The following is a 12,272-nucleotide window of genomic DNA, read 5'->3' as shown; positions in this document are numbered from 1 at the left end:
ATGCGATGCAATATATGTGGTGTGCAGTCCCATGACAAACATACACTCTATATTTTACACACACACATATATATATATATATATATATATGACAAATCATACTTCCTCAATTTTTCATTCTGACAACTGCTGTGCAATGTTAGCCATTTTAAATCATACTGCACAAAGAACAGTGAAATATTTTGCCCTGCAAATGCATGTACAAACTTCTGGCAACAGCCCCTTCTCCTGAGCCCCACCCTCCCTGCCTGTCCCACAGCTGCCCCCAGCAGTTTTGCTTTTGGCAGGAAAAGCACAACAGGACATCAAACTTTAATCATGGCAACACGTCTTGTCAACCAGGTACAAGCTGCAGGCTGAAAGCTGGTAGTATCCAAGGCTTTTTGTAATTCTGCATTACTGCCCAATGATATAAAAGATTAACCTATAACCCTTTAACTAACTCTGTTCATGGACTGTGGAGCAGGGGAGGGGTGGCTGGGGGGAACCAGTTAATGTTTCATGCACCAGTAAGGCACCAATGACCAGTCTTTAAAAAATGCAAACCAATACAGCTATCAATAACTGCCCAAATTATATCTGTACGTTTTGCAAAATGAAACGGAAATGGAAAGGACTTTCTGATCCCCCTTTTTCAGGTACATTGTGTGGTCTGTGACCTGTTTTATGTAAGTCACACATTTTGTAAAAAGACAAAGGAAGAGAACACTTTGTTTTGATTTTTTTTAGAATGACTTACTTGCATATTAAACACTTTGGAAATTCTTAATCCATCCATGCATTCTCCGCCGCGTATCCAGGTCACGGGTGCAGCAGTCTAAGCAGGGATAGCCGGATCTCCCCCCCCCCCTAGCTACCATGTCCGGCTTCACTGGGGGAATACCAAAGCGTTCCCAAGCCAGACAAGAGGTGTCTCTCCAGCATGTTCTGGTTCTGCCCCAGGGTCTCCTCCCGGTTGGACATGCCCCAGGGAGGCATCCTAGATAGATGCCTGAATCAATTCAGCTGGCTCTTTTGGATGTGGAGAAACAGTGGCTCTACTTTGAGCCTCTCGCTGTGTCAGACCGGTACAACATCCACATAGCTGCTGATACTGCACTGATTTGTCTGATACTCTCCATTCTCCCCTCATTCATGAACAAGACCCTGAGATGCTTAAACTCTTCCACCTGCGACAATAACTCATCCTTAACCTGGAAGAGGCAAGCAACCCTTTTCCAGTTGAGAAACATGACGTCAGAATGGGGATGGACCGATCCACAGTATCGGTATCGATCCGATATTGGCCAAAATTACTGGATCGGGTATTGGAAAAATAAACTGAAGGGGACCACAAGGGGTCAAAACTAAACTGACGCAGGGAGGAACACCAGGCTCAACAATACCAAAGATAGGAAGGAACACAGGAAGCTATGATAACTAACAGGGTAACTGCAACTAATGATCAAGAAAGAACAAGAGCAGGCACAAGACAAGACTAGGGACTAAGAACCATAACAAATCACTAAGGACTGGGGACAGCAGGGAACAGGTGGGGAATATTACAATTAACAGGCATTAGATATTAGGAAACATTAACAAACGCTGAGGGCTAGCTACACAAGTAGAGACTAGGAACACAGGTAAAACAGAACATAAATTAAGGCACGGGCAGGGTAATCATTAGCAGGAACACAAAGCAAAGACCGATTAACAATACCAGATGCTAGAAGATAAGGTAAAACCAAAATATTAAATGGCCACATGACAGAGAGATGTCTGCCTCTGTGCCACACATGCAACTCATTGAGGTACATGGCAGCTCAAAGTGCAGGAGAACACACTTTGTCAACACCAAATGGTACGACCAGTAGGAACCTCCCATATCATTGTGAGGGTAAAGAGCAGATCCAGGGTTCCATGATGATGACATAATTCGTCTTGTTCCTCCCGGATCCGAGGTTGGATTAACAGACAGACCCCCCTCTCCAGTACCGTGGCGTAGACGTTCCAAAGGAGGCTGTGGAGTGTGATCCCCCTGAAGATGGAGCACACCCTCAGGTTCCCCAACCCAGTTTACTGTCCCTAACCACTACGCATTGTAGAAGAGGTGTGTCAGCTGAGACATCCAAACAACATCAAGAGCTTTCAGGAACTTTGGGTGAATCTGACCCAAAGTTCACCACCTGAACTTTACCACTGAAGAGTTTTTTTTTACTACCTCAGTGCCATCAGCCTTAGAGATGGGCAATTCCTCCGCAGCATTCCACTCGACCTGCTAGTACCGGTCAGCTGCTTCCAAAGCCCCACAAGCTAACCAAGCTCAGCAAGTCTCCTTCTTCAGCCTGACGGCTCCCTTTACTGCTGGTGCTCACTACCCAGTTCAGGAGTTGCTGCGGCGACAGACACCAAGTGCTTTACCACCTCAGCAATGAAGGCACGAAAATTGCCCATTTGGGTTAAATGTTTCCAGCCTCATTTGCTATGCAAGAGAAATTCTGCCAGGAATTGAGTTGAAGAACTCCAGGACAGAGGCCTCTGCCAGATGCTCTCAGCAGGCCCTCACTATAATTTTGGGTACTGCAGGTCTGGAATTTTCCCCCATCTTCTGATCCAACTCTACCAGGTAGTAATCAGTTGACAGCTCAGCTCCTCTCTTCACCGAAGTGTCCATGACATGCAGTCGAAAATCGATCATCAAGCTGCTGCCTAAGGTGCTCTGGTGCCAGGTGGACTTATGAACACCCTTATGTTTCAACATGGTGTTTGTAATGGACAAATTGTGGTTAGCACAGGAGTCCACTATCATTACTCACTTGAAAGAAAGTCCTCCAAAAGGGGGCACCTTCCAGCACCCCATCCAAAGTCTCCAAGACTGGAAGATCTGAATGGGTATTTGATAGACAACAGTCAGAGCCCGTCCCCCAACTCGAAGTCAAAGGCAGGTGACCTTCTCATTCACCGGGGTGATTTCCAACGTGCAAGAGCCAAACTGGGGGGCTGAGGGTTAACCAAGATACCTAGGTCTAGTTACATCTAGTGGTATGAGTACAATTACTGCAGCTCTTCAAAGTGAGACGAGGTTTATAAATCTCACCTGTATGTTTCCCGCGATCTGACAGTCCCGTGGTTCAGTGCTTTCAAGGAGGTTTTTCCACCCGGTTGAACTTGCTGTGAACTACGATTTGGGGGTGAGACACTCTGCTCTGCCAGCCGCCTGCGAGGTCTCCATCAGGGAGGGGGCAAATATTCCCAGCCTGCGATTTAGGACTGTGGGAGCGAGGAGCTGTGTTTCATGTTGCCTTTTGGGAACTGGGCTTTCCAGCTGACTTTGTAGTTCAGATCTCTGAGCCGGCAGATGTGCTACATAAATTATACAGTGAGTAGCAGACTTCTCAGGCCTGTCTTAAGGGTTAAGGGCAGCTCACTTTTAGGATTGTGATCAATGAGATATTTTTGATTAAAAAAGCGAGCATGAGCTGTGTGTACAATACTCAGTATGAACTAAAACTGAAACTTCGCTTGACCTGCCTGCCTGCCTACCTACCTAACCTAACCTAACCTAACCTAACCTAACCTACCCTTACCTAACCTTACCTACCTACCTGCTGGTGACTGGCCATGTTTGCATTAATATCTAATCTCTCTATGTATTTAATGAGCACCACAGGATCCTGGTCCATATATCTATTTAGTTTTTGTTTTGTTTTTTTCATTTAAATCATGCAAATTTATACATTAAGTTATTCTTTTCTTAAGTCTCGGGCCAAACACAAGCATTGTTTCATGGTCTGTAAATTCTCAGCACCTTGAAATAATTAAAATCTCTTCATGAATAGAATCCCTTAAGCATTTTTTTCTATAATTGATGCAAATTAAAATTTCTATACTGTATTTTATTAAATTGTTATGCTTGGGTTGCAAAAAATCTCCCCGTTTGTTGATCAGAATGCTTTAATCCCAAAACTCCTCTCATCATCATCTTGCACCTCATATATACCTGCTGTATCTTGTATCGGTTCCTTAATAATTCAAAAGTATAAATCTGTTTCATATGTTTAATTCATGAGGTCAAGAAATGTCTGCCCAGTTCTCCCTCCACTCTTTTGTTGCTAGGAGGGGGATGTCTGCAACATCACAGCTACATACTTCTACCCTAGATTCTAGATGGGATACGGGCTTCTACAGTAAACCATCAATGTGTGTATATAATGTCAGAGGTAATTCCTCCCCCATCCGGACCCCATAAACTACCTTTGCATCTGAAGGACTAAGCAAACCTTGGAATCAGTACCAGACTGTATAATAATTCATCAGTTGCCCCCCCCCCCTCCCCCAAGTCTATGTTTTGACTCTTGTCCTTGTCCTCTTGTCTATGAAAGTTTTCGTTTTTTGGCTCCTAGCAAACCTTGTGTCATGCACTCTTTACATTTCTCTTCAGATATGAATCTATCAAATAAAATGTGCTCTTTATTTTAAACTATATAAAAGAAAATGACTAAGCATCCATTATCTAGGACTGCAGTGTGGCTTACAAACATGCCTGTTAAACACGTTTCTATTTCAGAGTAGGAAGTGTCACTCATATGAATCATGTCAATTCTCAGTAATATGAAATGGTCTGTTAACTAATGAATCTTGTAAAAATGTAGTGATCTTTACTGTATAGCCTGACAAACCTGTAGGCTTTCTTAAGTATCAGTCTGGAGGAAAAGATCATCTACTTTAATGATTGGAAGTACATTTTATCTGCTACAATTTCATCTTTTTTCAAAGCTTACCCTTATTTTCACATTAGATTATGAAGCAGTTATTATGTAATCATGCTCATTAAAATGCAGCATTTTTTTTAATTGTAGGCTGGCCATAGTGTTATATAAGAGCAAAACTAGGCTGCCTTGGAAGAGCTTGAACAAACATGAATCGTCGTGTTGGGGACAGGCAGGCCTGTGATGCACATGTGATGTATTCACTGTGTGATCGATGCTGTACTTAACAAAGAGTGACACTGATCTTATTAACAATCAGGCATAATAACCCGAAATGAAGCAGCTAATCTGGCAGAAATACATCAACTAAATTTGATAGGTAATGAAAATTTTCCCCATTTTAAAAACTGCCTGTTGTAATTGCAAGCCCATCAGATGTTAATTATGATAATGAGTTCATGAAACAAATATACAAGAGTAGGCGAACATTTGAATTTTGCATTGAGAAATCTACATTGCAAATTCAGTAAAATTGTTTTTTTTTTCCACATTGATTTACAGAGCACTCTAGATTTCCAATTTATTGTCTTCAATTTCCGACCTTGCAAAAGTCAGGTCCCTTTTTTATGCATGTTAATTATATGTCAACTGCACTTTCCCTAGTTCCCAGAGCCCCCCCCCCCCTCAGTGAAGGGGTCATTCAGGAAGGGCCCGACCTGTGCATCTTATCTTCAGGTAAAGTTCACACCTAGAAACTGAAGGCAAGGTGGCCAAGCTTGAATGGTCAAGATTTTCCACAAATTTGACAGATTTTTAGGGCTTTTTCAAACTTTTGGGAAATTAACGAGTGAAGTCGGGCAAATGAAAAGCTAGAAGCGATCAGCACCCTACACCGCATACTAATCACTGTCACTACTGCACTTATGGAGTTATAGGGTTATGGACTTTTATTAAAGTGTGCAGATCTGAGGTACATTTTTTGGTCCATACTGGACACAGCCTTGCTCATTGTGTTCTATTCTGCATTGTATTTCCTTTGCTCCATACATTGAATGTAAACAAACTCGCTAAAACAAATCGCTCGAACAATTCAATTCAACTGAATTTATTCTTCTATAGCGCCTTTCACGAGAGTCGCCCTGAAGCACTTTACACGCGTGTCGTGATACATTACAATGTCAATGTCAGTAGGACAGAATAACACAAAAACAGGGGAAGAAAGAAAGAAAAGCCAGATGAAACCTCTGGGGGTCCAAGCCCCCCCCCGGCATGCTAACATTAATGAAAAAGAAAGAGTGGGTTTGTTCGCTAAAATCAAGGTGTTAACGGGCAAATTCCTTCGCAAATAAAGCTGATTCTGATCATTATTCTGATAGGAATCATTTCTCAATTTCCAAGCAAGACTCAGATTCAGTAAATACCTGCGGCATCAGCAATGCCCCAAACCACGGCTTCTGGTTAAGGTTCCATTGCTTCTAACCAGGAGATGCTCTTGCTGACGTCCCCGATCCCCTATTGAAAGACGACGCAGCATTTCCTAACTCAGACCGATGCCTGTGGCTCATGATCAGGCAGAAGTACCCCTCGGTGGTGGTGGGGGGGGGGCTCCAGCATATTTGCCATTTATTTCCAGCCGCAGAGTGGACATGATATCTTAATCAAAAGGAGCGTCCGCGTCGCTCGACAAGCCACCACAGCAGCGGTCGCATCGCGGAGATTATCTCGCAGGCCGCTGCACTCTGACTGCCCTGGGAGACACTGTGGATTAGGTGCATTTGGGGCGTGAAGCGAGTGCAGGCCTTGGCTGCATCTCCAGAGCGCTGCACATGCAGTGAGCATTTCCAGTCCCCTGCTCCATCACCACCGAGGTTGATCACGGTGCGACTGCCTGCTCCGGCCCGGGATTTGCTCAGATTGACAGCTGCCTCGTTGCAAACATTCGATTGTGCAAATGATTGCAGCATGCAGCTGTGTCTGAATGAGTAACCAACTGTCATGGTAACATGCTTCTGGCTCTCCAAACATCATCACGACAGTCAGCAATGCCAGCTAATGGAGCGCATCAGCGGTTTTTGCTTTCTTTCTCGCAGCACCTTAGAAAGGATGCGGGCAGGTCGCGCTCACAGAACACCGTCTTAACAAGAGGAGGAACGTCAGGAGCCGAGGACAGTTGTGATTTCACACGCCGCCTGGGAGCGGCTACATGAGCAGCAGGTCTGTTTCACAGTCAGACAGGTCCAGAAAGTTAAATAATTAATGAAACTGAAGGACCCAACTGAATAGAATATCAGGAATAGGACATATTTACTCCTTTGCATACCTTCAGCTGAGACTAAAACAGCTCTCCGTTAATGCTTAGAACACCATATGTGACGATAAGTAATTGGCGGTGCTGTATTGTTTTATTAATTATTTTGATATTGTTGCGATTAATACAAGCTCATCCCTCCCGACGTGTCCACTGTCGCATGTACTGTGTCACCTGGAATAGGTTCCAAGCTCATTCTGCTAGGCTTGGCAGGACAACACGCACTTCTGACAGTACAGCCTATTATGATGTTATGCTATAGCTGTTAGCTACTCTGCTATTATCATTGCGCTGTAAAGGATTATGAAGCAGACTATTTCACTGAAGCTGATCCAGAATGTTGTTTTAAGGGACCCTAGAACCTGAAAATCAAATTTCCCGTAAAATGTGTAATTCTTTAACCCTTGCCCCATTCAGTGGCCACTTTAATTCATTTTTAAAATTTACTTTCCAATGGGTTAGATCCACAAGGGAGACGTGAAATATGGAAGTAATAAAAAAGGGTTGCTGAGGGGTGTTTAAGACCAGGAACTGAATAAGGAAAAATGCCAAGAGCAGAGCTCTGCTATTACTGCAATCCAGCAGAAAACTCATTTAGAATTAATATATTTACACCATGGGGGACACAGTCACTTTACATCTCCGCTCTTACACACTTAACACGCACCAGTGATGCGGTGCGAAGGTAGGCCTCCGTCGCTGTAACGCGGCTTCCGTCTGGAGGGCAGAGTCTGCCTTCCGCATGCTCTCTCTGTACACGTTCCCTCTCCGCCTCCCTGTCACAGAGCAGACCCCCGTGCAGCCTGTCGGCCTGGCTTTCACATAGGCGCATCTAAGTGGTGGCTGTAAACGAGCTTTTAGAATCGCAGCCTCCCGCGTCATCCTGTGCTGGGGCCGTGAGTGTGTTTGGCAAGCTCTGGAAGATGTATTAGGCTGATGATGTGCTGTCTGCAGCTCCTTTGACAGCGGGGTGCAACTTTGCAGACTTCCTACCTGACAGAGGAGGAAAAAAATAAGGAAGATGGTGCAGACGGTGGAAGCAGTGCTGCAGTGCCTCAGCGGGTAGCTGCATCGCCTCACACTTCTGCAGGCGTAGGTTCAAATCCTCAAACACGTATTTGCATGTTCCCCCTGTGCTGTGTGGGTTCCCCTGCAGGCAGGCTGTTAAGCTCAATAGCATCTCCGTCCTCTCTGTGCATGCACCTTGCAATGGCCCGACATTCCCTGCGGTGCTTGGGGTACACTTTGGGCTATCGGAAGATGTTAGAATTCTGTAAAAGTTCCTCATCTGTGTCCGTGTGTATTTCACCTGCATTTGCAGATGGACCAAGCAGGCGGGGGGGGGGTTCAGTCACCATCCCTTGCATTGTGTCTAAAGTTCTCTTGTAGCCAGTGTGATTTCTATAGAAATGTATCACTGCCAGTTCCATGCTACTGTGCAAATGGTCTCGTGAACCGACTGGTAACAATTACTATAAATAATAATGATATACTATGCCAGCAGTGGGTGTACTTATATTGTTTAAAAAAATGTCTAAATATATTCAAAATCATCTATATAGCTCCCCATTTCTCTTTCAGCAGGAAATAAAAGCCCAGACAGTAATTAGAGTCAGAGTGCTTCATAGGGGTCTTTACATTTCTCCCTCACCCTCCCTCAAGCCCAGCACATAAATTAGATTTCTTTTTCTCTTTAACCTCCAGTTTTTTTCCGTTGTGACCTTGGTTCACAGCGGAGTAAAAAAAAAAAGTAATGAATGCATAAGGAATGCATTAATAAATTAACAGAACCATTTTTATTTTCATGCATTTATGACTGAATATATGGCGCCCTTAACGTCTGGCTTGCAGCCTTGCTGGGAATGCAGTCGTTTGCAGAGTAGGGGGACTCGGTGACCCCGTTGTAACAGGTGTAACGCGCAGTAATTGCGACGCTGAAGAGGCCCCCGTGCTGGAGGAGTGACAGCTCGCGCAGACCGTGCAGGTCAACAGGAGCAAATTAGCGACAATCCTCAGCGTGGCGCCCCCGGGGGCATCTGTGTCACTCCTGCTGCCACTGTAGAACAGTGGGGGCCGCTTGTTCTGCATTTAACACCTCTCTCCATGTCAGTTAATCGCAGAGCTCGTTTTCAGCGTTACGAGTATCCTGAATGAGAGGCTCTCCACGCAAGATGAGAGATAAAAACAAGAGGAAAATAACACAGTATTACAAATTGGCACTCCAAATTTAAACTCCAAAACGATATCATCGCGAAAGAACCAACCAAATAAACTTCAATATTTCTAAATGCACCCACTTTTAACTCTGCAATAGCCCTTTTAGTGGCAGTATCTGTCGCGTAACTTGTGCACGTTAGGAATGAGGCGGAAGAGGCAGACGAGGGGCGCGCGAAGCCAGTACCCGGCCGGCGTGTAAATGTCAGCGCGCTAATTATAGTGCTGATTGTTGTTTAAGCGGCTAAGCCTGGCACTTACTTAAGTGACGGAGACGTGTGGGTGGAAACTGCAATAAATGAATGATGAAGCAGGTGGCACGAAAAAAGCGTGTACCTGACAAGGCTTTGGGCAAACTGATCGCAGGGATTGCTCTGCGTCCAAGTGACAGACGTGTGGACGTTTCTGACCGGGAAATGCTCTCGATGGATGTGTCTGCATATAACCTTATTTGTTACCTGCCTTTTCATTGACTAACGCAGGACATGTGGAGTTACTATATTTTACTTAGTCCTCCTGCTCGAGGCACGGACGGATCGTTCTGCTGCTGAGGTTTCCGGTAGCTGACTGGTAATGCGTCGACGTTTTTAAGGTTTTGGGTTTTATTAATCGCCCGCCCAGGTAGAGGGGGACAGCTGCCCCTGCAGTGGGCCATATGCAGGCCTAGGCGTGCCAGGACTGCGTGACACATCTGTTGCAGGCAGCCACCCAGGGCTGCAGCTTAGGGACACCTCCCTCGTCAGCGGTCGCAGTGCTGCGTGCTGTTTTTCACCCTTTCCTCCCTGTGGGTGTTTCGCCTCAAGAAACCGAAAGGCAAAGTGAAAAAAAAACACACAGTTTCTCAGCCTATACTAAGTGCTTTTATATATATATATATATATATATATATATATATATAAATGTTTCCAGAGCTTGGTACCCTTAAGTACCTTTCGCGTGTGCCTGCGGGAGAGATGAAGATGCAAAGCTGCGCTCCAGCGCAGTAAAACCAAACACTACAGCTTCATTGAAAGCGATCGTTTGCAGCGCAAGAGATGCGGCGCCGACATCCGCATGTCTGTCTCAGCACTGTCGCGGCATGACAAAAATGCAACCTTGCCGCATAGATGTGTCACACTTTTGTATTTGACGGATGAATGCTGTGTGGAATCAAATATAGAAGAACCATATTTTTGTTGCTGTAAGCTGCTACCCCCCCCCCCACACACACACACACACACACGCACACAGACAATCCGGTACTGGATTAGGGTTGAATGAATGGATGCATGCTTATGCAACTTAAACCCACCATTTGAAACGTAACTGTGACCAACGACACAGGTCTGCCAAACTCCACCACATTTTTCTCCATCCAACCTTTTCCCCACATCCATCCATACATTCATCCATCCATCTGTTCATCTTCCTTCTTCCCTACCGCCAGAATGTAATTAATTTGTTAATTATTAGTTAATTATACATGCACTCCAAAATGGAGTATTGAAATTGGTATCGTTTAGTGAGCATGCTGCTGTCACACCATCCGGGTGGGGGCTGTGCGGTGGTTGTGGTTCAAGAGGCTCCCCATCTCTCCTGTAAAGTGCTTTGGGTGTCTTGAAAAGCACTATATAAATGTAACGTTTGCTTTTTCGTTCATTCACTCATTTCAGTGGTCAAAAGTACTGCATATGTCATTGACAAAAAATCCAACAAACACTTTTTAGATAATCGTGAAGATTGCTCATTAATTAAGGGAGACTAAATTATTGAGTTTTGCCTGAGCCTGGGACTCATGGACTAACGGACAGATGAAAAATCCGTAATACAGATTCTGCGTGATGTCACATTATTATTATTAGATAATAATAATAATATAGATATTATAGATATTAATCCCTCAACCTCTGTACTTTCAGGTATTTCCTGATTGAATTGTCCATGTATGCAGTGAAACACCAAACCCATTCATGAAGACTCCTTCTGTTAAATAGTGTCTTACATGTGCTTTTGTCATATTAAAGTGTTTAATTTGTTGTGAAACTGAATCTGAAGACTACATACAGGAAACAGCTCATTCTAATTAGAGCAAAGCACCTTCATGTGGATAAGATACATAGATGGTGCTAGGGGGCGCTGTAAGGGGGGGGGGTGGTTAGGACGATTCTAAGGGCCCCTGAGTGACAGGGGCCCTAAACCATTTGGAAAATGACTGGTCTGGACTGGAGGGCCCAATATGATACGCTTTCATGGCGTCCAAAATCTCTAGCAACGTCCCTGGCTGTAGTACGGCTTCCAAAAACCATATAGCATATAAGTTGGGGCAGGAACCTTTTACATCCATAAAGGCAAAGCAGTTAAAATAGAATGTCTTAATTAGAGGTGGATACAGGCAATTTAATATGAGTGACACTACACAACTGTTACAGGTAAATTATTAAATGAAAAGGTGATTATGAAATGTACTAGATGCTTTTCAAAATTTATGCTAATGAAAGCTTAGGCAAAATGTCTGTTGAATATAGATTAAATAAAACGTCCTTGAGACTATAAGAGCATTATTAAATATATTGTAAAAAAAAAACTGAATTATACAAAACACCACCAAAAAAAAACAATTTATCACCAAGAAGGCAATTTAGTGTTTCATTTGAAAATCCTTTATTAAATTCTTTATTAAATAATGTAGACTTAATTTTGTGACATTTCAGTTAATTAATAATTCAGTGGTGAGCAGACTGTTCAGTGGGCTTCTGTGAAAGTGTTTGGTGTCTCTAGTCAGTGGCTTTTTCACGAAAGATGGCAAGTTCAGCACATTTCCTCCCTTGTCAGAGTTGCACGCCTTGTACACGATGGGATTCATTCAAGTCATTCCCGCGTGCATTCTTAAATGCATTAATCCTTAAATTACACGTATACAGCACCATGAAAAAGCATTTGCCCTGAGGTTTGCATATTTTGTGGCACTAACCTTATTAGATTTGTCAATCCAAAAAAAAAAGAGAAAAATCCACAAAGAGTAATATATTAAGTAAAGCGAATCATTGGTACAGCCAGCGCTCCCTTGATGGGGGGGGGGTTTG

The sequence above is a fragment of the Brienomyrus brachyistius genome, chromosome 15, assembly GCF_023856365.1.
Source record: "Brienomyrus brachyistius isolate T26 chromosome 15, BBRACH_0.4, whole genome shotgun sequence".
NCBI classification, from domain to species: domain Eukaryota; kingdom Metazoa; phylum Chordata; class Actinopteri; order Osteoglossiformes; family Mormyridae; genus Brienomyrus; species Brienomyrus brachyistius.
Note: the sequence above shows the minus strand (reverse complement) of the source record.